The sequence below is a fragment of the Chiloscyllium plagiosum genome, unplaced genomic scaffold, assembly GCF_037043375.1.
Source record: "Chiloscyllium plagiosum isolate Xiang-an unplaced genomic scaffold, Cpla_swu_hap1 HiC_scaffold_27, whole genome shotgun sequence".
In the NCBI taxonomy this organism is placed as follows: Eukaryota; Metazoa; Chordata; class Chondrichthyes; order Orectolobiformes; family Hemiscylliidae; genus Chiloscyllium; species Chiloscyllium plagiosum.
The window spans coordinates 87,261,854-87,289,305 of NW_028270165.1; the positions used below are offsets into that span (position 1 = coordinate 87,261,854).

The following is a 27,452-nucleotide window of genomic DNA, read 5'->3' on the forward strand; positions in this document are numbered from 1 at the left end:
CCCGACGAAGAGACAGGCATAGCTGGTGCCCACGCCTGTGCCCGTGGCTACCCCTTTGGTCTGGCGAAAGTGGGAGGACTCAAAGGCGAAATTATTGAGGGTGAGAACCAGTTCAGCCAAATGAATGAGTATGTAACTGGAGGGGTACCTGTCGGGACCCCAGGAGAGGAAGAAATTTGAAGGCCTTGCAGCCGCAGTGCCAGCCAGTGATGTCCATGTATTTTAAACTGCCTGTTTCGCATTGGTCAACCGCCCTCACATCATAAAGACCATTGTGAGCTGTGCCTGGAGATTGACCAATTGGAATTCCTGGAGTACCGGAAGGCTGTTAGGTCTTCCTGTCAATCAGAACCCCCTATTGTCTGATTGCAGAAGTTGGACCATGAGTTCCTGAAGGTGCTGCTGCTGCGCCTCTCTCTCTGAATGAAGATTGAGCTTCACCCTAGACTGCTACTTCCTTCCTCTGTATGATATCTGTGAGTACCACACACTTTTTTCTCACGCTCCTTTTCCATTTATTTTCTCATTCTGAGGTTAACTTGTTGACTTTGCAGGAGATGTAAGTGGGGTAGAGTTTATAGGATGAGAGGGCTTGTTCCAGCTGCTCATGGTATTGGTGAGACCACTGCTCAAATATTCTGTGCATTTCTGGGTCATTTCCTTAAGGAGGGATGTACTTGTATTGGAAGCAGTTCAGAGAAGGTTCACTCAACTCTTCCTGGCATGAAGAGGATTGTCTTATGAGGAGAGGTTTAGCAGACTGGGTAAGCAGTCACCTTGAAACCAGTTACTCAGTTTGGGGAATCAAAGTCTCACCCCTCACGGTGGAGAGAGACTGTGTACCCATTCTGTTGGTAATTTCAAACCCAGAGCGACACAAGGAAAGCTCTCCCCATGGGGAAACTTTGGAAATGTGGGGATTGTGGGAAAGGGTTCCCTTCCCCATCAGTGCTAGAGACTCATCGAAGCATTCACCCATGGGAGAGGCCATTCTCCTGCTCTGTGTGTGGGAAGGGATTCAGTTGGCTGTGCAACCAGCTGATGCACTGGCATGTTCACACCAGAAAGAAGCCATTCACTTGCTCCAAGTTCAGGAATACATTCATCAATTCTCCTGGCCTGCTGAAACATCCTTGGGTCCACACTGGGGAGAGGCCGTTCACCTACTGTCACTGCAGGAAGGGGTTCATGAGTTCATGCGCCATCACTGGGATCGAAGGAGCAATGGCCGAGTGGTATTATCAATGGGATTACTGACTCAACTCTGAGAACTCCCAGGATTGAACACCGCCGCGGCAGATGGGAGATTGGAATTTGGTCAGAAATCTGGAGATCAGAATCTAATGATGAAACCATTTTCACCGGGAGAACATCCTCATCTGATTCACTCATGATTTTTTTAGGGAAGGAAACTGCTGTTGTGGGAAAGGATTCACTCAGTCGTCCCAGATGCATCCTTTACCCGGTCTGGCCTACACATGACTCCAAACTCTCAGTAATGTGGTTGAGTTTAAATCCCCTGTCCCCACTCCTGCCCCCAGAAAATGAGTGGGGAGAAACTTACTTGGATACAGTATATGGGTTGAAATTGCTGAGTGAGGCATTACTTCCGCCGGATTAAGACTGTACCAAGGATCCAGTAACAAAGGGACACCTCAGTGCTTACCAATAGTAAAGCAACTGGGGTGGTAGGGGAGGTCAGGGGTGTGTGTGTGTGTGCTTTGAGATTCAGCTGTTGAAGAAAAGGAAAGCTACTTTTTGTAATTTTTTTGCTGGGGAGATCATGAAGCTGTAACAAAGTTGGGTCGCAATAAAGGTTACCTAAATTCGGACTCAGACATTGAAAGATTTAAAATCCAACAGGTTTCTGTTTTAAAGCTGCTCAGTCAGCTTCCAGCACTACGTTACCAAAGTCGTGTATCAGAAGGAGCAGTGAATCAGTAGCGAGTATCGTTAGAAACTGTTAAGATTTTCATCTTTGCAGGTTACAGCATCGTTTCATCAGCATTCTAATGTTTACTGGCAGCAGCAGGAAGTGTTGTGGCTGTGTTCATGAGAAACAACGTTAAAAATCACACAACACCAGGATAAAGTCCAACAGGTTTATTTGGAAGCACGAGCTTTCAGAGCGCTGCACCGTCATCAGGTAGCTGTGGAGTAGGGTCGTAAGATACAGAATTTATAGCAAAAGATTAGTGTCATGCAACTGAAATGATATATTGAACAAGATGGCTGTTAAGTCTTTCACATTTTATAATGGGTTGCAGGTTTCGGTTCATTAATATGCAAATCCCAGAATTTCTTTTAAGTCACATCCTCGAGATAATTTAAGGTAGATAGGATAGTGAAGAAGGCGTTTGGTATGCTTACCTTTATTGGTCAGAGTATTGAGTACAGGAGTTGGGAGGTCATGTTGCAGCTGTTCAGGACATTGGTTAGCCCACTGTTGGAATATTGCGTGCAATTCTGGTATCCTTCCTATCGGAAAGATGTAAAACTTGAAAGGGCTCAGAAAAGATTTACAAGTATGTTCTCACGCCTCCAACACACCCCATCCACCTGGACACCCTGTGCTGGCCTCCTTCCTGCCCTCAACCTCTTCATAGCCAACTGCCGCCACGATATTAACCGCCACCTGAACTCCCCCAGCCCTCTCACCCACTCCAACCTCTCACCCTCGGAACGTGCAGCCCTCCACTCCCTCCGTTGCAACCTCAACCTCACTATCAAACCAGCAGACAAGGGAGGCGCGTTAGTAGTTTGGCGCACCGACCTCTACACCGCTGAGGCCAAACGCCAGCTCGCAGATACCTCCTCCTACTGCCCCCTTGACCATGACCCCACCCCCCACCACCAAACCATCATCTCCCAGACCATCCATAACCTCATCACCTCGGGGGATCTCCCATCCACCGCCTCCAACTTCAGAGTCCCACAACCCCGCACCGCCTGCTTCTACCTCCTGCCCAAAATCCACAAACCTGACTGCCCCGACCGACCCATTGTGTCTGCCTGCTCCTGCCCCTCCGAACTCATCTCCGCATACCCCGACACGGTCCTGTCCCCCTTAGTCCAAGAACTCCCCACCTACGTTCGGGACACCACCCATGCCCTCCACCTCCTCCATGATTTTCGCTTCCCCGGTCCACAATGCCTTATCTTCACCATGGACAACCAGTCCCTGTACACCTCCATCCCCCGACACGAAGGACTCAAAGCCCTCCGCTTCTTCCTTTCCCACCGTACCAACCAGTACCCTTCCACTGACACCCTCCTTCGACTGACTGAACTGTTCCTCACCCTGAACAACTTCTCTTTCCAATCCTCCCACTTCCTCCAAACGAAAGGAGTAGCCATGGGCACCCGCATGGGCCCCAGCTATGCCTGCCTCTTCTTAGGATATGTGGAACAGTCCATCTTCTGCAACTACACTGGCCCCACCCCCCACCCTTTTCCTCCGCTACATCGATGACTGTATCGGCACTGCCTCGTGCTCCCACAAGGAGGTTGAACAGTTCATCCACTTCACCAACACCTTCCACCCCGACCTCAAATTCACCTGGACAGTCTCAGATTCCTCCCTCCCCTTCCTCGACCTTTCTATTTCTATCTCAGGTGACCGAATCAACACGGACATCTACTACAAACCGACCGACTCCCACAGCTACCTGGACTACACCTCCTCCCACCCTGCCCCCTGTAAAAACGCCATCCCATTCTCCCAATTCCTTCGTCTCCGCCGCATCTGCTCCCAGGAGGACCAGTTCCAAAAACGTACAACCCAGATGGCCTCCTTCTTCAAGGACCGCAATTCTTCCCCCCCCCCCCCCCCCCCCCCCCCGACGTAGTCGACGATGCCCTCCACCGCATCTCTTCCACTTCCCGCTCCTCCGCCCTTGATCCTCGCCCCTCCACCCGCCACCAGGACAGAACCCCACTGGTCCTCACCTACCACCCCACCAATCTCCATGTACAGCGCATCATCCGCCGTCATTTCCGCCACCTCCAAACGGAGCCCACCACCAAGGATATATTTCCCTCCCCTCCCCTATCAGCATTCCGTAAAGACCACTCCCTCCGTGACTCCCTCGTCAGATCCACACCCCCCACCAACCCAACCTCCACTCCCGGCGCCTTCCCCTGCAACCGCCGGAGGTGCAAGACTTGCGCCCACACCTCCCCCCTCACCTCCCTCCAAGGCCCCAAAGGAAACTTCCATATCCGCCACAGATTCACCTGACCTGCACACACATCATCTATTGCATCCTCTGCACCCGATGTGGCCTCCTCTATATTGGGGAGACAGGCCGCCTACTTGCGGAGCGTTTCAGAGAACACCTCTGGGACACCCGGACCAACCAACCCAACCACCCTGTGGCTCAACACTTCAACTCCCCCTCCCACTCCACCAAGGATATGCAGGTCTTTGGACTCCTCCATCGCCAGACCACAACAACACGACGGTTGGAGGAAGAGCGCCTCATCTTCCGTCTAGGAACCCTCCAACCACAAGGGATGAACTCGGATTTCACCAGTTTCCTCATTTTCCCTCCCCCCACCTTATCTCAGTCAAATCCATCGAACTCAGCACCGCCTTCCGAACCTGCAATCTTCTTTCTGACCTCTCCGCCCACACCCCAGTCTGACCTATCACCCTCACCTTGACCTCTTTCCACCTATCGCATTTCCGACACCCCTCCCGCAAGTCCCTCCTCCCTACCTTTTATCTTAGCCTGCTGGACCAACTTTCCTCATTCCTGAAGAAGGGCCTATGCCCGAAACGTCGATTCTCCTGTTCCCTGGATGCTGCCTGACCTGCTGCGCTTTTCCAGCAACACATTTTCAGCTCTGATCTCCAGCATCTGCAGACCTCACTTTCTCCTTTACAAGGATGTTGCCAGGGTTGGAGGATTTGAGCTATAGGGAGAGGCTGAACAGACTGGGGCTGTTTTCCCTGGAGCGTTGGAGGCTGAAGGGTGACCTTCTCGAAGTTTACAAAATTATGAGGGGCATGGATATGATAAATAGACAAAGTCTTTTCCCTGGGATTGGGGAGTCCAGAACTAGAGGGCATTCATTTTGGGTGAGAGGGGAAAGATATAAAAGAGACAGAAGCGGCAACTTTTTCATGCAGAGGGTGGTACGTGTATGGAATGAGCTGCCAGAGGATGTGGTGGAGGCTGGTACAATTATAACATTTAAGAGGCATTTGGATGGGTATGTAAATAGGAAGGGTTTGGAGGGATATGTGCTGGGTGCTGGTAGGTGGGATTAGATTGGGTTGGGATGTCTGGTCGGCGTACACGGATTGGACCGTAGGGTCTGTTTCGATGCTGTACATCTCTAAGATTCTATGACTCTATTTTATAAAAAGAGGCAACAGTTCAGACAATGCATGGAAGGTGTGAGGTTTGAGTCTGTCAGTATCCCAATCTTGAGTCAGACTCGTTCTATTTCCAAAGTAGGAATTCATAAAATATTACATGCATTGACTGCCTGCAGATTGTGCACTTTTTGAGCAAAATAGAACGTATCTGCAAATATAATTCCGCAAAGTCACCCGATTGACTTACATGTATGTATGTATGTGTGTGTGTGAGTGTGTGTGTGTGTGAGAGAGAGAGAGAGAGACTGTATAGTGTAGTGGAGTCACCTGTAGTGTGACATCAACCCAAGGTCCATTTGAAGCCATCCTCATGGATTCCAAACTTGGGTATCAATAGCCAAGTTGAACTTGGCCTCTGCTCGGCCACCAGAAATGATAAGCAGTTACACAACACACATTGGAGAGTGTAAGGTGGGACTTGTCTTTTGATTTGCAGAAGGTGGGAGGCTCTGGATGCTGTGATCCAGGGCAAACACATGCTGGTGGACATTCGGCTCAGAGAGATGGAGCTGGAAGCCAGGCTGCAGACCTTTGGGGATAAAGATAACCATACATTTTATTCCAGGAGTTGGCCATTTCTCTCCGGACAGACCCTTCTGATTGAGTCAGTGGACAGGGTCAGGAGGTGTGAGCATGGATCAGGCAGGTAAAGGGGATCTGAGAGAGGGCTGCAAGGGGGTGGAGGAGCGAACTGGCTGGGTGCTGGGAGTAAGATCAACATTGGGGAGGTGGTGGTAGGGGACAGAATAGTGACAGGGATTGTCTCCGGTCTCCGCAGTTGGTTGCAAGAGGCCAGATGACATCGGTGTCTATCTGATGCCAGGATTTGGGAACCAATGTGCTCAGGGCTGAAGATGTGGGAAAGGGAGGTTACAGCAGGCATGGTCCACAAATGTCAGGAGAGAGCCTCTGCTGAGGGTGCGTGAAAAGTTAGAAGCTAACTCTGGACAGCACAGTGGCTCAGTGGTTAGTACCACTGCCTCACAGTGCCAGTGGTCCATGTTTGATTCCATCCTTGGGCAACTGTCTGTGTGGACTTTGGTGCGTCCTCCTCCTTGTGTCTCTGTGGGTTACCTGCGAGTGCTCTGGTTTCCTCCCACAGTCCAAAGATCTGCAGTTTAGGGTGGATTGGCCATGCTGAAGTGTGCAGATTAGAGTGGGTTAGCCATGAGGAACTGGAATGCTGTAGGGTCAGCAGGTCGGTCTGGGTGGGATGCTGTTTGGAAGGTCGGTGTGAATTCGATGGGCCGAATGGCCTGTCAGAATTATATGATTCTACTGCCTTCGCCACGTATATATTGAGAAATGATTGACCCATGTCTGCTGTGGGAGGAGTGGGTTCCAGTTCATGAGATATCAACACCGGTCCAAGGGAAGGTGGGATTTGGGCAGTTTCTCTCCACCACCCTCTGCTCCCCTGTCCAATCTCTACCCACCCACTGTCCCCCTTCCATTCTCTCTCAACCCCCACCCCTCTGCCCTGCATTCTCTTCTTCCCCACCTCTGTCCACCAGTCTTTCTCTTTCCCTCACCATCGGTCCCCACAATCTTCTCCATTCCTATCACCCTCTGTTTCCCCTCAGTGTTCTCATCCTCCCACCCTCTGTCCCCCTGTCAATTATCTCTCTCACCCCCTGACACTCTGCCCCTCTGTCCATTCTCTCTCCTTCTCTTCCACCCACACCCTGTCCTTGTGGATGCCTCAAACCATCTTTGATCGCTGTATCAAACCCTTCTAGGAAGAGAGAAAGAGAATGGATGTTGATGACTCTACCTGGTAGACACGGCTTCAAGAGAAATGACTGATCTTTAAAATTGAGATTAGGTAAAATGATATATTCAGAAACATCATGAAAGCATGTTCAACTTTATAAAAAAGCTGCAGACATCTTTCTGAAACTTGCATTCAAATATGTCCAGTTAGCCCACAGTTGAGGACAGGCTATAAGTTGTGGATGGCCTATTCCTAGTCTTGTGAAATTGATTCTGACTATGCAGAAATAGAACCGTAGAGTTGTAAAGTATGGAAACAAACCCTTTGGTCCATGCTGACCAGGTATCCTAAATTAATCTTGGTCCATATGTACCCACCCAAATGCCTTTCATATTTTGTAATTGTACCAGCCTCCACCACTTCTTCTGGCAGCTAATTCAATACATCCACCACCCTTTGCGTGAAAGATTTGCCCCTTAGGTCCTTCTTATATCTTTTCCCTCTCACCCAAAATGAATGCCCTCTAGTTCTGAACTCTCCCACCCCAGCGAAAAGACCTTGTGTATTTAACCTATCAATGCCCCTCATGATTTTATAAGGCTTTATAAACCCTCAGCATCCAATGCTGTATGTAAAACAGCCCCAGCGTATTCAGCCTCTCCCTGCAGCTGAACCCCTCCAACCCTTGCAACATATTTATAAATCGTTTTTGAACCCTTCTAAGTTTCACAACATCATTGCTACTCAAGATTAATAGGCTGTGAACAATCTATCTTGTTCAGGGCATAAGAGGGGGCATTTGTTGAGGTGAATTAACTTTCAAACTTTTTTTCTGACCATGAGGTCCCTTTTAAATGTTTTCCCTCTCAACCGAAATCTCTGCCCTCTCGCTTGGGATTCCCCTACCCTGGGGAAAAGACATTCAAAAGTCGAGGAGTCACACAAAATGCAAACGCAATAAAATGTCGAGCTACAGGTAAAAAAAAATGTGGCTTCAGCTTTTTTTTAAACTCCTGTTGACATTTGACATTCAGGTACAAAATCTTGTCAGCCACACCGGCATCTCCACCGACCACATTGCGCATGTTCAGCGGTGTCAACAAGAATTGCGCATGCTCCTCGCTGTCCGCAATTACGGACCGCGACCTTCTTTTGATGGACCAATGGGGAGCTCGGGATGACTGGAAGGAGCCTGGTTCCTTTGTCAATCAGAGCCCCGCTATTGTCTGAATACGGAAGTTTGACCATGAGCTTCTGAAGCTGCTGCTGCTGCTGTTGTTCCTCTCTGAATGAAGATTGAGCTTCACCCCAGACTGCAACTTCTTTCCTTTGTCCAACATCTGTGAGTACGGCACTTTCTTTTCTCACCCTCTTCCATTTTTTTCATTCTGGGGTTCAATTTTTGTTTTGCAGCAATTGAAAGGAAAGGGAGTGAATCCCGGCGAGGGGAGAGACTCTGGAAAAGTCGGTCCAAGATTGTGTCTCAATTAGCAAACACGTGGCAAATGAAGTAGCATAATGTGAAGTTATCGCGTTTGCTGTTTTAAAAAAAAGCAGAAAGGAGACGCATTCCTTAAATAGTCATGATTCGGAGATGCCGGTGTTGGACTGGGGTGTACAAAGTTAAAAATCACACAACACCAGGTTATAGTCCAACAGGTTTAATTGGAATCACACTAGCTTTCGGAGCGACGCTCCTTCATCAGGTGATTGTGGAGGGCTCGATCGTAACACAGAATTTATAGCAAAAATTTGCAGTGTGATGTAACTGAAATTATACATTGAAGAATTGATTGTCTGTTAAGCCTTTCATCTGTTAGAATACAGTGGTAGTTTCACTTCTTTCAAGTGTAAATCACAAAACCCTTTTTTTAAAGTTGCATTCTCAGGTTAGCTGTTAACAATGGTGATAGCGAGACAATATGTTGAAGGTGTGAGCCCCCTGTGTTCTCTGTTTATGACCTGATGTTTAGATTGATTCCAATCGAAAAAGATTGGAATCAATCTAAACATCAGGTCATAGACAGAGAACACAGGGGGCTAACACCTTCAACATATTGTCGAGCTATCACCATTGTTAACAGCTAACCTGAGAATACAACTTTAAAAAAAGGATTGTATGATTTACACATGAAAGAAGTGAAACTATCACTGTATTCGAACAGATGAAAAGCTTAACAGACAATCAATTTTTCAATGTATAATTTCAGTTACATCACACTGCAAATTTTTGCTATAAATTCTGTGTTACGATCGAGCCCTCCACTATCACCTGATGAAGGAGCGTCACTCCGAAAGCTCGTGTGCTTCCAATTAAACCTGTTGGACTATAACCTGGTGTTGTGTGATTTTTATCCTTAAATAGTTATATATTGGGATCTGAAGAAAGTGAGGACTGCATATGCTGGAGATCAGAGTCGAAAGGTGGAGAGCTGAGAAGCACGGCAGGTTCAGGCAGCATCTGAGGAGCAGGAGATTCGACATTTCAGTTTCGAGCCCTTCATCAGGAATGATGTGTTGATGTACAAACAGGCCTCAGCGTCCTTCTATACCAGCAAGCAATGAGCAAGGCAAGTGGTACATTAGCAAGAGGAATTGAGTTCAGAGGTGGAGATGTCTTCCTGCAGTTTGGTGTGGGGGTGGGGGGGGTGGGGTCACTGAATACATTCAAGGCTGAGTTCATTTGAGTTTTCGACAACAAGGAAGTGGATGGTTATGGGGGGAGGCAAGAAAATGGGTTTAAGACCAGTATAGAACAGTTAGACAGTCAGACAGTGCAGAAACAGACTGTTCTGTCCAACTAGTCCATGCTGACTATGTTCTCAAACTAAACTAGTTGCACCTGCCAGTGTTTGGCCCATATCCCTCTGAACCATTCCTATTCATGTGCTGATCCAAATGCCTTTTAACCCTTTTAACTGGACCTACATCCACCACTTGAACTGACTTGAATTTATTTATTGTCACATGTACTGAGGCACAGTGAAAAGCGTTGTCTTGCGATCAAAAAGGCAGATCACAGTAAGTAGCATAGATAGTAAATAATAGGTAAACAGCGGCAAAAACAGAAACATAGGTTCAGGCAAATGCTGAGAGTTTGAGAGTCCATTCAGTGTTCTAACAATAGTAGGGTAGAAACTGTTACAAAACTGGCTGGTGCGTGTGTTCAGACTTCTGTACCTTCTCCCTGATGGTAGAGGTTGTAGAAAAACATTGCCAGAGTGGGATGGATCTTGAAGAATGCTGGCGGCATTCCCTTGACAGCAGGCCTGGCAGGTGGATTCTATAGCTGGGAGGTTGGCGTTTGTGATTGTCTGGGCTGAGTTCACCACTCTCTGTAACCGTCTCCAATCTTGAATGGTACAGTTGCCATACCAGGTAGTGATAAATCCAAGACAGCTTGTTGTGGATGACCACTCCCAGGAGCTTGACACTCTTCTCTCATTCCACCTCTGTGCTGTTAATGTGTATGGGGGCATGAGTAACATCCCGCCAAAAGTCAATAACGAGTTTCTTGGTTTTGCTAGCATTGGGATCTAGTTTGTTTTCAGTGCATCATTTTTCCAGGTTTTCCACCTCCTGTCTGCAGTCTGTTTTGTTGCCATCTGAGATTTGACTGACTGTGATGGTGCCAGTGAACTTGTAAATGGCATTAGTCTGGTATTTGGTGACGCAGTTATGGGTATACATTGGGTACAGTAGGGAGCTGAGTATCCACCCCTGGAGGGCTCTAGTGTTAAGTGTTAGTGAGGATCAAATATTGTCCCCAGTCTTCACTGATTGTGGCCTGTGGGTCAGGAAACTGAGGATCCAGTTGCAGAGAGTGGGGCTTAGTCCGAGATCACTAAATTTAGTAATCAGTCTCGAGGGGATAATAGTGTTGAAGGCTGTACTGTAGTCAATAAGTAGAATTCTTACGTATCTTTTCTTGGTGTCAAGATGTTCTAGGGAGGAGGGAAGGGCAAATGATATGGTATCTGATGTGGATCCCAATTTGCCGATAGGCAAATTGGAGTGGAGCAAGAGTAGTGGGAAGACTGGAGTTGATTAATGCCATGACCAGCCTTTCAAAGCAATTCATGACCACCAAAGTTAGGGCAACTGGGCGGTAGTCATTGAGACGTGCTGCATGAGTCTTCTGAGGCACAGGGATGATGTTGGTCCTCTTGAAACAGGCAGGGACAATGGCCTGCTGCAGGGAGAGGTTGAAGGTGTGCGAGAAGACCTCTGCTAGTTGATCTGCATATGCCCTGAGTGCACGGCCTGGTCCTACGTCTGGTCCCATCGCTTTCCTTGGATTCACACGAAGGAAAACTGATCTGACCTTTGGGCTTTCTCTGGACATTCATTCCACACACAAACTACTCTCTTAAAAAAGGGTGCTTCTGATGTCTTTTTAAAATCTTTCACCTCTCGCCTTAAAACTGTGCTCCCTAATCTTGAAGCTCACATCTGAGGGAAAGGACATCTCTATCCTTCGTGATTTTATAATCCTCTGTAAAGTCACCTCTCAACATCCTATGGCTCAAGTGAAAAAAAATCCCAGTTTATCCACCTAATTGTAGGTAGATTCATATCCAGCCATGATCTGTTGAATGCTGGTGCAGGCTTGAAAGACCAAATGGCCTACTCCTGCTCTCAAGTTTCTCTCACTGTGTCCAGGACAGCAAGAGATCATAAGACATAGGAGCAGAAATTAGGCCAATCGGCCCACTGGGTCTGCTCCACCATTCAATCATGGCTGATAAGTTTCTCAACACCATTCTCCAGCTTTCTCCCCTTGATACTCAAGAATTTATCTGTTTCAGTCTTAAATCTACTCAGTGACTTGGCTACCACAGCTTTCTGTGGCAGTGAATTTCATAGATTCGCCACTGTCTGGCTGAAGAAGTTTCTCCTTATCTCCGTTCGAAAAGATCTTCCGTTTACTCGAAGGCTGTGCCCTCGAGTCCCCATCTCTCCTACCAGTGGAAACATCTCCCCCAACATGCACTCTGTCCAAGCCATTCAGCATTCTTATGTTTCAGTTAAATACCTCCTGAGTGTAGGCCTGTTAATCAGCATGAACCAGACTTTTCAGGATGAGGCAGAGCAGGGATTAGGTTCAGTAAAATGAGAATAAAAGGAGTGTGTGTGGGATGGAGATTTTCAGCTTTTAGGGAATAAGAGAGGAAAGAGAGTTTGCTATAAATTATAATCGATTGGATGGGATAATGGACCGAGGATTGGCAGATGGAGTTTAATTTAGACGAACGTGAGGTGATGCATTTTAGGAAAGCAATCCAGGACTTAACCAGTTAATGGGGAATGTTGCTAGTGAGGGTGAGAATAGGTGGACAGGGCAGATGAATGCGTGGCTGAGGAACTGGTGCATGGGAGAAAGGATCCAAAAATGTGAATATTGGAATCTCTTCTGGGGTAGAAAAGACCTGTACAAGAAGGATGGATCGCACCTGAATTGGGAGGGGATTAATATATTGCTGGGAGATTTGCGAGAGCTGCTCAGGAGGATTTAAACTAGTAAGATAGGGGTGGGTGGGGGGCAGGTGTTGCTGGGACCCAGAGAGATAGTGAGGAAAGAGATCAATCTGTGACTGGTCCAGTTGGGAAAGGGATTGAGTCAAACAATCAAAGCCGGAAGTAACAAAGCGGAGAACAAGGTAGGACTGGTAAATTAAACTGCATTTATTTCAATTGCAAGAGGCCAAACAGGGAAGGCAGATGATGTTTAGGAACTTGGGACTGAGATATCATGGCAGTTACAGAAACATGGCTCAAGGATGGACAGCACTGGCAGCTTAATGTTCGAGAACACACATGCTATTGGAAGGATAGAAAGGGGGGGGGGGGCAGGAGAGGAGGGAGAGTGGCTTTTTTGACAACTGATATATTACTGTGCTAAGGGAGGATATTCCTGGGAATACATGAAGGAGGTTTGTGAGAAGATTTGTAGCTTGGGTGCTCGTTGTTGTGGTTCTGTTCGCCGAGTTGGGAATTTGTGTTGCAGATTTTTCGTCCCCTGTCTAAATGACATCCCCAGTGCTTGGGAGCCTCCTGTGAAGCGCTTCTGTGATCTTTTCTCCGGCATTTATAGTGGTTTGAATCTGCCGTTTCCGGTTGTCAGTTCCAGCTGTCCGTTGCAGTGGTCGGTATATTGGGTCCGGGTCGATGTGCTTATTGATTGAATCTGTGGATGAGTGCCATGCCTCTAGGAATTCCCTGGCTGTTCTGTTTGGCATGTCCTGGGACAACACTACTATTATAGGACAAGCCAAACAGAGAACAGCCAGGGAATTCCTAGAGGCATGGCACTCATCCACAGATTCAATCAATAAGCACATCAACCTGGACCCAATATACCGACCACTGCAACGGACAGCTGGAACTGACAACCGGAAGTGGCAGATTCAAACCACAATAAATGCTGGAGGAAAGATCACAGAAGCGCTTCACAGGAGACTCCCAAGCACTGAGGATGTCACCTAGACAGGGGACGAAACGTCTGCAACACAAATTCCCAGCTTGGCGAACAGAACCACAACATCCATGCAGGAAGCTTATTTAGGTGGAACTGAGAAATAAGAAAAGGATGATCACCTTATTGGGATTTTATTTATTGACTCCCTAATAGTCAGAGGGAAATTGAGAAAAAAATTGTAAGGAGATTTCAGTTATCTGTAATAATAATAGGGTGGTTATGGTCAGGGATTTTAACTTTCCAAACATAGACTGGGACTGCCATAGTGTTAAGCGTTTAGATGAAGAGGAATTTAAATATGTACAAGAAAATTTTCTGATTCAGTAAGTGGATGTTCTGACTTGTGAAGGTGCAAAACGTGACCTACTCTTGCGAAATAAGGCAGGGTAGGTGACTGAGCTGTCAGTGGAGGAGCACTTTGGGGCCAGTGACCATAATTCTATGAGCTATAAAAGAATGATGACCAATTTGGGCGGCACGGTGGCACAGTGGTTAGCACTGCTGCCTCACAGTGCCTGAGACCCGGGTTCAATTCCGCCTCAGGCGACTGACTGTGTGGAGTTTGCACATTCTCCCCGTGTCTGCATGGATTTCCTCCGGGTGTTCCGGTTTCCTCCCACAGTCCAAAGATGAGATTAGATTACATTACATTACAGTGTGGAAACAGGCCCTTCGGCCCAACAAGTCCACACCGACCCGCCGAAGCGAAACCCACCCATACCCCTACATTTACCCCTTACCTAAGACTACGGGCAATTTAGCATGGCCAATTCACCTGACCCTGCACATCTTTGGACTGTGGGAGGAAACCGGAGCACCCGGAGGAAACCCACACAGATGTGCAGGTCAGGTGAATTGGCCATGCTAAATTGCCCGTAGTGTTTGGTAAGGAGTAAATGTAGGGGTATGGGTGGGTTGCGCTTCGGCGGGTCGGTGTGGACATGTTGGGCCGAAGGGCCTGTTTCCACACTGTAATGTAATGTAATCTAATCTAATTTAGATCTGGTCTATACTTTGAGGATGGCTAACTTGGTATTAGGCAAGATCTTTCAAAAGCTAACTTGGAGCAGATGTTCACAGGTAAAGGGATGGCTGGAAAATGGGAAGTCTTCAAAAATAAGAAACTGAGAGTCCAGAGACAGTATATTCCTGTTAGGGTGAAAGGGGAAAAACTAGGTAAAAACAAGGACTGCAGATGCTGGAAACCAGATTCTTGATTAGATGAAGGGCTTTTGCCCAAAACGTCGATTTTCCTGCCCTTGGAAGCTGCCTGAACTGCTGTTTTTCCAGCACCACTCTAATCTAGAACCTAGGATGAAAGGGAAGGCTGGTAGGTGTAGTGAATGCTGAATGACTAGAGAAATTGAGCTTTTCGTTCAGAAAAAGAAGGAAGCATATGACAAGTATAGACAGGAGAGATCGAGTGAATCCTGACAGTACAAAGGCAGTTGGAGTCTACTTAAAAGTAAACTCAGGAGGGGAAAAAGAGAACATGAGATAGCTTCGACAAGTAGAGTTAAGAAGAATCCAAAGGGTTTCTATAAATACATTAAGGAGAAAAGGGTAACTGGGGAGAGAACAGGGCCCCTCAAAGATCAGCAAGACAGCCTATGTGTGGAGCTGCAGGAGTTGGGGGAGATAATAAACAAGTATTTTGCATCAGTGTTTACTGTAGGGAAGGACATGGAAGAAATAGAATGTGTGGAAACAGATGATGATATCTTGAAAAATGTAAAAATGTCCATACTACAAAGGAGGTGGTGGTGGATGTCTTGAATTGCATACAATTGGATAAATCCCCAGAACCTGATCAGTTATACCCCAGAACTCTGTGGGAAGCTAGAGAAGTGATTGTTGGGTCCCTTGCTGAGGTATTTGTACCATGGATAGTCACAAGTGAGGTGATGAAAGACTGGAGGTTGTCTAACGTGGTACCAATATTTAAGAAAGATTGCACGGAAAAGCCAGGGAACTATCAACCAGTGAGCCTGACATTGCCGGAGGGCAAGTTGTTGGAGGTAATCCTGAGGGACAGGATTTATATGTATTTGGAAAGTCAAGGACTGATTAGGGATAGTCAGCATGGCTTTGTGCGTGAGAAATCATGCCTCACGAACTTGATTGAGTTTTTTGAAGAAGTAACAAGGGATTGACGAGGGCAGAGCAGTAGACATGATCCCCATGGACTTCAGAAAGGCATTCAACAAGGTTCCTCATGACAGACTGTTTAGCAAGGTTAGATCTCGAGAAATACAGGGAGAACTAGCCATTTGGATACAGATCTGGCTTGAAGGTAGAAGACAGAGGGTGGTGGTGAAGGGTTGATTTTCAGACTGGAGGCCTGTGACCAGTGTTGTGCCACAAGGATTGGTGCTGGTCCCACTACTTTTCATAATTCATATGAATGATTTGGATGTGAGCATAAGAGGTATAGTTAGTGATTTTGCAGATGACACCAAAATTGGAGGTGTAGTGGACAGCAAATAAGGTTACCTCAGATGACAACGGGATCTTGATCGGATGGGCCAATGGGCTAAGGAATGGCAGATGGAGTTTAATTTAGATAAATGTGAGGTACTACATTTGGAAAAGCAAATCGGGTAAGGTCCGAGGGAGTGTTGCTGAACAAAGAGACCTTGGAGTGAGGTTCATAGCTTCTTGACAGTAGAGTCGCAGGTAGATAGAACAGTGAGGAAGGCATTTGGTATGCCTTCCTTTATCGGTCAGAGCATTGGGTAGTAAAGTTGAGAGGTCACGTTGCAGCTGTATAGGACACTGGTCAGGCCACTTTCGGAATATTGTGTGCAATTCTGGTCTCCTTCCTAACAGGAGGATGCTGTGAAACTTGAAAGGGTTCAGAAAAGATTTCCAAGAATGTTGCCAGGTTTGGAGGATTTTAGTTATCTGGAGAGGCAGAATAGACTTGGGCTGTTTTCCTGGAGCGTCAGAAGCTTTTGGGTGGGGGGTGACCTTCCACACGTTTATTCTATCCATAATCCTCATGATTTTATAAACAGACAAGGTCTTTTCCCTGGGTTGTGGAGTCCAGAACTAGGTTTAGAGTGAGAGGGGAATGATTTTAAAAGGGACCTCAGGGACAAGTGTTTCATGCAGAGGGTGGTGCATGTATGGAATGAGTGTCAGAGTAAGTGATGGAGGATGGTACAATTACGGCATTTAAAAGGCATCTGGATGGGTATATGAATAGGAAGGGTTTAGAGCGATAGTGGCCAAGTCCTGGCAAATGGGACGAGATTAGGTTAGGATAACTGGTTGGCATGGACGAGTTGGACTAAAGGGTCTGTTTCCGTGCTGTACACCTCTACGACTTTACTTCAGGACTCTGAAATTGTTCATGAAAACCAGTTCAGTAATCTGCCCAGTTTTAAGACTACAATATACAGGAGCAGAATGAGGCCATTTGGCCCATTGAGTCTGCTCCACCAGTCGATCATGGCCGATATGTTTCTCAACCCCATTCTGTTGCCTTCTCCGCGTAACCCTTGATCCCCTTACTTATCAAAGACCTATCTAAATGCCCTCAATGACTTGGCATCCACAACCATCTGCAGCAATGAGATCCACAGATTCACCACCCTCTGACTGCAGAAATTCCTCCTCATCTCAGTTCTGAAGGCATTCCTTCGCCCTGAGCCTGTGTCCTCTGGTCCTCGTTTCTCCTACTGGTGGAAACATCTTCCCCACATCCACTGTATCCAGTCAGAGTCACGCAGCATGGAAACAGGTCCTTCGGTCCAACCAGTCCATGTCGACCATAATCCCAAACTAAACTAGTCCCACCTACATGTGCTTGGCCCAATATCCCTCTGAACATTTCTTATTCATGTACTATTCCAAATGTCATTTAAATGTTGTGACTGTAAGCGCATCTACCACTTCCTCTGGAAATTCATTCCACACGTGTAGCACTCTGTGTAAAAATGTTGCCCCTTATTTTGTTTTTAAATCTTTTTGTTCTCACCTTAAAAATATGTCCGCTAGTCTTGAAATCCGTCATTCCAGGGAAATGACTCCTGACATTCACCTTCTCTGTATCCAGCAAGATTTTATAAATCTCAAAGAAGACCTGAAATGTTAGCTTGCTCTCTCTATGTGGACGCTGCCTGACCAGCTGTGATCTCCAGCATTTGTTGTTTTCAGGAAGGATTCAAGCATCTGTAGCAATGCGCTCCTAAATGTTGGCTACCTCATTCCAGATCCTTCGAGACTCGACCTTACTCAACAATCCACTGTGCGGTACCGTCAATAAAGTTCCATATTGCATCTCTTTCAGCACACACGGGCAGCACGTGGCTCAGTGGTTAGCACTGCTGCCTCACAGCCTCAGGGACAAGGATTTGACTCCAGCTTCAGGTGACTGTGCAAACTCCACACAGACATTATCCTCCCCGTGGCTGTGTGGGTTTCATCTCGATGCTCCGGTTTCCTCCCACAGTCCAAAGATTTGCAGTTTAGGGTGAATTGGCCATTCTAAATTGCCCCATAGTGTTCAGGGATGTGTGGGTTAGGTATATTAGTCGCAGGTAAATGGAGAGTTGTTGGGCCAAATGGCCTCATTCCGCACTGTAGGGATTCGATGTGGCAACCCACCAGCTGTTTGCATTTCCTGTAGGGGAAGTGGGGACGGGCCAAAAGTTCAGTGAGTGTGAAGCGAAAATTAAATGCAGTGCTTTGCTTGAGCTCAAGCTGAGTGACTTGGTGGCGGGACTGGAAAAGGAAGGTACGGTGTCTGTGGTTAGTGATGCTGCCTCACGGCACCAGAGAGCCAGATACAATTCCAGCCTCGGGGCCGTTGTCTGTGTGGATATTGCACATTCTCCGACTGGTGTTTGCGGCGGATTTCTTCCAGTGCACCTGTTTCTTCCCACTATCCAAAGATGTGCAGGTTTGGGTGAATTAGCCATGTTAAATTGTCCATAGTGTCCAGGATGTGTAGGTCAGGTGTAAATGTAGAGCAATCAGAGTAGGGTAATGGTGCTTTCAATTTCATGGAATTACAAAAGAAAAGAATATTCCGCATAAAGTAGAATTGCTTGTTCTGAATTTCTACCCTGACTGACAGTGATGACTTTCATAATCTTTTTTTCCAGTGCATTTGAAGATTTGAAGACTGAAATTTCAAATTCAGGAGTTTAAGGGCTTAGGCTTGAAACAGCAACTCTCCTGCTCCTTGGATGCTGCCTGACCTGCTGTGTATTTCCAGCACCACACATTTTGACTGACTCTCCAGTGTCTGCAGTCCTCATTTTCACGTCAATGACAGACAGTCAATCACTCCATTGGGACTGCAACGATTTTCGACTATGATTCTATGAGAAGGAGCAAAACTCTTTGGTTTCTGATTCAGTACGCTTTCAGCATCAGTGGAGCTGGATGAGAGACGCTACTGTGGCAGCGCATTGAATGTGCAGCCTGTAACAATTATACAGCCTGGAAAGACGAATTCACGGCAGGGAGGGGTTGTACATGCGTTGGTGTGCAGCTGAAGCTTTGGCCATGGAGAAACCAGAGGAATCTCGCCCGATGGAGAAACCGTGGAAGTGTGGTGACTGCGGGAAAGGCTTCAGTGTCCCATCTGCCCTGGAAATTCATCAGCGCAGTCACACCAGGGAGAGGCCGTTCTCCTGCCCAGAGTGTGGGAAGGGATTTATCCGCTCTTGCCACCTGCTGGACCACCGCCGAGTCCACACTGGGGAGAGACCATTCACCTGCCCCGAGTGCGGGAACAGCTTCACCCACTCGTCCCACTTGCTGGCGCACCAATGTGTCCACACCAGGGAGAGGCCCTTCCCTTGCTCTGATTGTGGGTAGGCCTTCAGCAAATCCTCTGACCTGCTGAAGCACCAACGGGTCCACACGGGGGAGAGGCCATTCAGTTGCCCCGAGTGCAGGAAGGCCTTTAGTGATTCCTCTGCCCTGCTGAGGCACCAGTGGGTCCACACAGGCAAGAAGCCGTTCCCCTGCCCTGAATGTGGGAAGGGCTTCAGCAGTTCCTCCTCCCTGCTGACACACCAGCAGGTCCACACTGGAGAGAGGCCGTTTGCCTGCCCTGAATGTGGGAAGGACTTTACCCAGCCCTCCGAACTGCTGACCCACCGGCAGGTCCACACCGGGGAGAAGCCATTCCCCTGCTCAGTGTGCGGGAAGGGCTTTGCGGTCTCCTCCAACCTCGTGGCCCACCGGCGGGTCCACACGGGGGAGAGGCCCTTCAGCTGTCGCGAGTGCGGGAAGGCTTTCAGCAATTCCTCCCACCTGCTGAGGCACCAGCGGGTCCACACTGGGGAGAAGCCGTTTTCCTGCCCAGAGTGCGAGAAACGCTTTAACCGATCCTCCCACCTCCTGACCCACTGGCGGGTGCACACAGGAGTGTGGCCATTCTCCTGCCCTGAGTGCAGGAAGGGCGTCAGCAATTCTTCTGCTCTGCTGACCCACCGGCGGGTCCATGGAGGGGAGAGGCCATTCAGCTGCCCTGAGTGCGAACAGGGCTTTAGCAATTCCTCAAACCTGCTGATCCACCGGCCAGTCCACACAAGGGAGAGGCCATTCAGCTGCCCTGAGTGTGGCAAGAGATTCACATTTTCCAGCAACTTGCGAAGACACCAGCGGGGGCACCAGTGCCCCCAACAATCAGATACCGCCAGTGACGCTACTGTGGACTAAACCTTCTGCCCCGTTATGACAATGGGTGCAGTGGGAAAGTTGGTGGGCTTTTAAAAAAATTTCTGGACTGCACACTGCCTCACACCCCCAAGTTGAACTCTCTAAAGTGGTTCGGGGCGACATGGTGGCTCAGTGGTTCGCACAGCTGCCTCAGAGCCATGGACCCGGGTTTGATTCTACTGTTTGAATTCTCCCGTGTCTGCATGGGTTTCCTTCGGGTGTTCCGGTTTTGCTCCCACAATACAAGGATGTACAAGTTAGGGTGAGTTAGCCTAGCTAAATTGTCCATAGTGTTCAGGGATGTGCAAGTGTGGTGCAGTAGTCAGGGGTAAATGTAGACTGGTCAAAAGTGTGGTGCTGGAAAAGCATAGCAGGTCAGGCAGCATCTGAGGCGCAGGAGAATCTATGATTTGGGCATAAGTCCTTCATCAGGAATGATGCCTGAAAAATTGATTCTCCTGCTCTTCGGATGCTGCCTGATCTGCTGTGTTTTTCCAGCACCACACTCTTGACTCTGATCTCCAGCATCTGCAGTTCTCACTTTCTCCAAGTAAATGTAAAGTTTTAGGGTTAAGAGAATAGCTCTGGGTGGGTAACTGTACGGAGGGTTGGTGTTGCCTTGTTGGGCCAAAGGGCCTGTTTACATTCTGTAGGGATTCTGTGATTCCATAAACTTTGCTTCCAGTGGGTGACACTACTCTGAGTCTGGGACTGCACGTTCCCACTGAAACAATCCGCAGAAACCTAAGACCACAAGACCACTGGAGCAGACATGAGGCCATTCAGGCCGTTGAGTCTGCTCCACCATTTGTTAGAAACAAAAAATAATTGCGGTTGCTGGAATCCAAAGTAGGCAAGCAGGAGGCTGGGAGAACGCAGCAAGCCAGGTAGCATTAGGAGGTGAAGTTAGCATTTCAGGTATTAACCCTCCTTCAGGACTGAAGAAGGGTTCTTCCCAAAACATTGACTTCTGTATCAGAAACAATATACCAGGATGTTGCCGGGGGTTGGAGGGTTTGAGCTGCAGGGAGAGGCTATTTGGCTGGGTGAGAGATTTAAAAGGGACGTAAGGGGCAATGTTTTCATGCAAAGGGTAGTGCATGTATGAAATGGGTTTCCAGAGAAAATGGAGGCTGGTACAATTATACCACTTAGAAGGCATCTGGTTTCAGACATAAACAGGAAGGGTTCAGAAAGATAATGGGACCAAATTAATTTAGGATGTCTTGTCAGCATCGATGAGTTGGACCGAAGGGTCTGTTCCCTTGCTTTACATCTCTATGTCTACCTACCCTGATGTAAGTTTTAAAATTGAGTCCAAGTAACATTGAATAGTTCAGTCTTGTTGAACTCACCTCTTGAAAGGTTTCAAATGAATCCCTCCAAGTGATACGGTTTAAAAATGCCAAGTTGGACAAAATATCCCATTAAGTTCGATACAAACCCACAGCTGAAGACATCAGAAGTCATACAACACCAGCTTACAGACCAACAGGTTTATTTGAAATTACAAGCTTTAGGAGCATTGCTCCTTCTTCAATGCTGCTGCTTCATCACTTCACCGACAAAGGAGCAGTGCTCTGAAATCTTGAGTTCAAATAAACCTGTTGGACTCTAACCTAGTGCCCTGTGACTTCTGCCCTTGTCTAGCCCAATCCAACACCAGCACTTCCAAATCAGAGTTGACTAATGAGATCAGATTTTATTCAGTGTGATTAAGTGAGATGCTCATCTGAAAACTCAAACTGTTGGAGCGACAAAGAAACACGAGTCAGTCCTACAGCAGGGAGACAGGCCCATCGGCCCAAACTGGTCCATGCTGACCAAAACGTCCATCAACAGTAACCCCATTTCCCAGCACTTGGCCACTATCCTCTCCATGTGTTTGACCAAATGCCTTTTAAATGTTGTTAATGTACCTACCTCAACCATTTCCATTGGCAGCTCATTCCATCCACAAACCACACTCAAATTTTTTGCCCCACATATTTTTTCAATCTCTCCCCTCTCACCGTACATATGTGTTCCCAGTCTTGAAATTCCCACATCCTAGGTAAGAGGCAACAATTCTTAACCCTATCTATAACCCTCACGGTTTTATAAACTTCGCCTCTCATCCTCCTCTGCTCCAGGGGGAAAACATCCCAGCCTTAATTCCAATTTACTAATAATGGCACAGTGATAATTTCAGCTGTGTGTGTGTGTGTCAAGGATCTCTCATTTCTAAGCCAATTAAGTGCCCCTTAAGTTTACCTGATTCTATGGTTTCTGTGCAAAGTCAGTCCTCATTGGAAAACAGCCAATAGTGTCTTAAATCCCTTAGGCTGCTTCTGACCAGGTTTGTATGCTCTGTTTGGAGATGTAGGAGTAAAACTTCACAATAAAAGATTAATACAGCCTTTATTCATGACTCATTATTAAACAAACTTTCTCCATTTACAGCTGTAATTGAGAGGCTTCTTTGAATTAGTCGACATGTTTGTAACAAGTTGTGAAACATGAAAGGGTTCTGAAAAGACTTACAAAGATACTGCCAGGGTTGGAGGGTTTGAGCTGTTGCAAGAGGCGGAAATAGACTGGGGCTATTTTCCCTGGAGGGTCAGAGGCTGAGGGGCGACCTTACAGACTGTTTCACTGTAGAAGTATTTGAGAAAAAAAAATCTCAAACCTTTTTCCGATTGTTGCCTTTGCCAACATCTGTTGCCCATTAGTGAAGTCCCTTAGCCCAGTCGAATCGGACCCTCTGCCTTTTACAACCCCTCTTGGGGAAAAAACATTAAGATGGCAGTCTTCTTAAAGGAGTAACATCATCACAACAGAGAGCACACAAACAGAAAAATTTCTATCACAAGGTTGTACAGTTAACAGGCCAAGATAATGACTTTTCAATTTAGCCAATCAATTTAAGTCAGGTCCTTTGGCTACCAATACCCATTAAATTTAAATCTGATGGTTTTGACAACAGAGGACCAATCCTATTGTAAAAACTCAATATGGCATCAAGGGTATAAAAGAAGGGGACAGTTGTACAGAGCCCCAGTGCTAACTCCCCCATTGCTAGAGCTAAGAGTCCTCAGCACTAGAGAGAGACATCAGCCCTTACCGTCATCTGTGAATGAGAGAGCATCATTTCCAAAAACACCAGAAGAGCAGGAATTGGAGGAGACATTCCTGACAAAAGATTCAACAGAAGGATGCTTAGAATAACCACTGGAAAACATGTAACCTGGCTGTAATAGAACATAGAAGAATACAGCGCAGTACAGGCCCTTTGGCCCTCGATGTTGCGCCGATCCAAGCCCACCTAACCTATACTAACCCACTATCCTCCATATACCTATCCAATGCCTGCTTAAATGCCCATAAAGAGGGAGAGTCCACCACTGCTGCTGGCAGGGCATTCCATGAACTTACGACTCGCTGAGTGAAGAACCTACCCCTAACTTCAGTCCTATATCTACCCCCCCTTAATTTAAAGCTATGCCCCCTTGTAATACCCGACTCCATACGCGGGAAAAGGTTCACACTGTCAACCCTATCTAACCCCCTAATCATCTTGTACACCTCAATCAAGTCACCCCTAAACCTTCTTTTCTCTAATGAAAACAGCCCCAAGTGTCTCAGTCTATCCTCATACGATCTTCCTTCCATACCAGGCAACATCCTGGTAAACCTCCTCTGCACCCGTTCCAGTGCCTCCACATCCTTCCTATAGTATGGCGACCAAAACTGCACACAATATTCCAGATGCGGCCGCACCAGAGTTTTATACAACTGCATCATGACCTCAGGACTCCGGAACTCAATTCCTCTACCAATAAAAGCCAGTACGCCATATGCCTTCCTCACCGCACTATTTACCTGGGTGGCAACTTTCAGAGATCTGTGTACATGGACACCAAGATCCCTCTGCTCATCCACACTACCAAGTATCCGACCATTAGCCCAGTACCCCATCTTTTTGTTATTCTTCCCAAAGTGAATCACCTCACATTTAGCTACATTGAATTCCATCTGAGAGACTAAATTCTATTTCTTGTTGTTTTAGTGGGTCTTGTATTTGTTGGAACAGCATATGACAAAAATCCTGTTTTATGCCAGAATTGTCAGTAGTTCGAAGGGATTTATGCGGTTTGTTAATAGTTTAGTTCAGTTGTTCACCATTCAAGTTGGATACGTAAATTGCTTTTTGTTGATTTTAAAGTGTCAGGGATTTATTTTTCTTTTTAAGACTAGAGCAGATGACACCACTTTTCACACTAATTTTATAGATTATAGGGCAACGCGCTCCTCTTTTGGTGTTTCGGTTTAAGATCTCAGAGGGGAGGGCGTTCAGCATTCGCTTTATAACAGTATTGACGTGCTGTCTTGCTGAATGCAAAGGAGTCATTATTAATCCTAGCCTCTCACTCTGATTGTGGGTGGATCGCTTTAATTTGAATACTGACTCAGAAACTGCACAGACAACTAAATGTTGAACCATAATTTACACTTTATTGTAGGTAGGAACCAAAATATAAAACCCCTCAAGTAAGCAAGTTCACCCTCACTCCCCAAATCTTGGCTATCACCAAGTGATGGCGGAATTTAACATTGTTCCCACCAACAGTGCCCATCTCTGGAAGTTTACAGGGGTTTGATGCAGTGTTGTTCTTCCAAGCACTGCAGCTGAAATTTTCTGGAGTTGAATTCTGGTGGAGTTCCGTCACTATGTTTCTTTAGATTCTAACACCATCTCCCCACACTTCTGGAGACCTCCGGTCTGTAGTTTACCTTCTTATCCTTGAGGGTTTTCCACCTGTTTGAAACAGCCTGTCCTACAATTAACCCCTTTACGCCAAGGTAAAAACAATGAACTGCAGATGCTGGAAACCAGAGTCTATATTAGAGTGGTGCTGGAAAAGCACAGCAGTTCAGACAGCATTCAAGGAGCAGGAGAAATCGACGGTTCGGGCAAAAAGCCCTTCATCAGGAATCTCATTATCTCATCTGTCCAAATAAACAGCTCATTGTTTTGCCTCCTTCTTCCCAGTGATGGTTAATGTATGTTAGTTGTTAACTCCCTTGTAGCAGTTTCTCATTGGCCCTTTCGTTTCTTGGTCCAGAAAGCGTTATTGCTGACTCATGAAGTTATCAAAGTTCTGGAGTTTACAGGACCACACCACATTCCTCTTGCTTCCTCCAGGAATAACGATTGCTCCTGAGATACTCGCAGTTCCTGATTTCCCTTGGTATCCCCAAATACAATCCACATGTCAGGAAATCACTAGTGCTGCCCTGACACTGTTGGAACAGAAGGATTATGGGAAGAAAATACAGAAATCCGAAGTGCAAAGAGACTTGGGAGTTCAAGTCCAGGATTTTCACAAAGTAAACTTGCAGATTGAGCCAGTAGTTAGGAAGGCAAATGCAATGATGGCGTTTATTTTGACAGGACTTGAATACAAAAGCAGGGATGTACTTCTGAGACTCTATAAGGCTCTGGTCAGGCCACATTTGAAGCATTGTGCGCAGTTTTGGACCTCCTATTAGCATGGATGTATTGGCCCAGGAGAGTGTTCAGAGGAGGTTCACGAGAATGGTCCCAGGAATGAAACGTTTAACATATGAGGAACTTTTGAGGACTCTGGGACTATATGGAGTTTAGAAGGATGAGGGGAGGTTACAATTGAAACCTACAGGATATTGAACGGCCTGGACAGAGTGGATGTTGGGAAGATGTTTCCATTGTTAGGACAAACTAGGACCCGAGAGTACAGCCTTAGAGGAAAAGGAAGACCCTTTAGTTGGGAAATAAGGAGAAACTTCTTTCGCCAGAGAGTGGTGTATCTGTGGAATTCACAGCCACAGAAGGCTGTGGAGGCCAGGTCATTGAGCATATTTAAGATGGAGACAGAAATGTTCTTGAGTATCAAGGGGATCGAGGGTTCCGGGACGAATGGGCTTGAGAAAGCTAACAGCCATGATTGAATGGTGGAGTAGACTCAATGGGATGAATGGCCTAATTTCAGCTCCTATGGTCTTATGATATGCTGGTGTGGAGGGGTGATGAGTGGGCAAAGAGATGAAGGGGGAGTAGAATTAAGGGGAAGCTGGATACAGCCACAAGGGAGAAAGAAATACAAGAACTGTGCAATAAATGACAGAACTCTTCGGAGCATTGGCATGCAGAGGGATTTGGGCATATAGTTCCCTGAAAGTGGAAACAGAGGTGGATTTGGTGGTCAAGAAGGCACACAGGACGCTTGCCTTTCCTGGGTGTAAGAGTTAGCAACAAACGTTACAGCTATTTATTTTAACCACATTCGGAATATTGTATGCAGTTCTGGTCACCACGCTATCAGAAGGACGTGGATGCTCTGGGAGAGGATGCTTTCGTCAAGAGCTAATGTTGCGTAATAGGAGTAGGTGAATAAGTCTGTGTCGGTTACTCTTCAGAGGGTCAGTGTGCACATGTTGCGCCGAATGGTCTTTTCCACACTAGGGATTCTATGTTACTCAGAGGTTTTTTTATTCCCCAGGGTGAAAAGATCAACAACAAAAGGGCACATGTTCAAGGCAAGAGGAGGGCAGTCTACAGGAGAAGTGGAGGGGAAGGTTTTTCACACAGAGGGGTGATGGGTGGTGGAAGGAGGCACCTTAGCAACGTTTAAGGTGTATCTTGATAGACACAAACGCGAGATGAACTGAAGGATAGAAACCGCACATGGGCAATAAATAGCAGGTCCACGTGAGGATTAAGAATTTGCACAGGCTTGAAGGGGGTACCTAAACCAAATAAGAAGGGCTTGTGACTGTGCTGTATTGTACTGATACAGATTTTCCCCACTATCCAAAAGTGGAGCGTTCCTATGAAACCTTTCGTAAGGCAAAATAGCGTAAAGCGAAGAAGCAATGAACATTAATTCATTTATATCGTATATACTCAAAAAGTAGTCAAAAATTTGACTATTACTTGAGGTTAAATTTAGGGGGTCGACTGTTACTCGGATACTACTTGAGGGGCTGAAATTCATGCCTGGCAAGATTCATACCGTATCATAAGCAGAAGCTCAACTGATGAATAAAGCAAAAAAATAAACAATTATGGTAATTCTGAAAACTGAGTGGAACATGCAGACAACGGACTGGAAGACAGGAACAGAGCCAAACGACCGACAGACTGCAAAGCTGGAGTGGAATATGACGGCCAT

General features: G+C 46.8%; 1 protein-coding gene and 1 pseudogene across 1 annotated transcript in view; one reads left to right on the forward strand and one right to left on the reverse strand.

Moving 5' to 3' along the window:
- LOC122545194 (uncharacterized) overlaps positions 1-27,452 on the reverse strand; it is a 785,061-nt gene that overhangs the window by 128,461 nt on the left and 629,148 nt on the right. The gene's annotated exons all lie outside the window — the stretch shown is intronic.
- The window catches only part of LOC148144882 (uncharacterized), a 127,309-nt pseudogene continuing 118,652 nt past the window's right edge, over positions 18,796-27,452 (forward strand).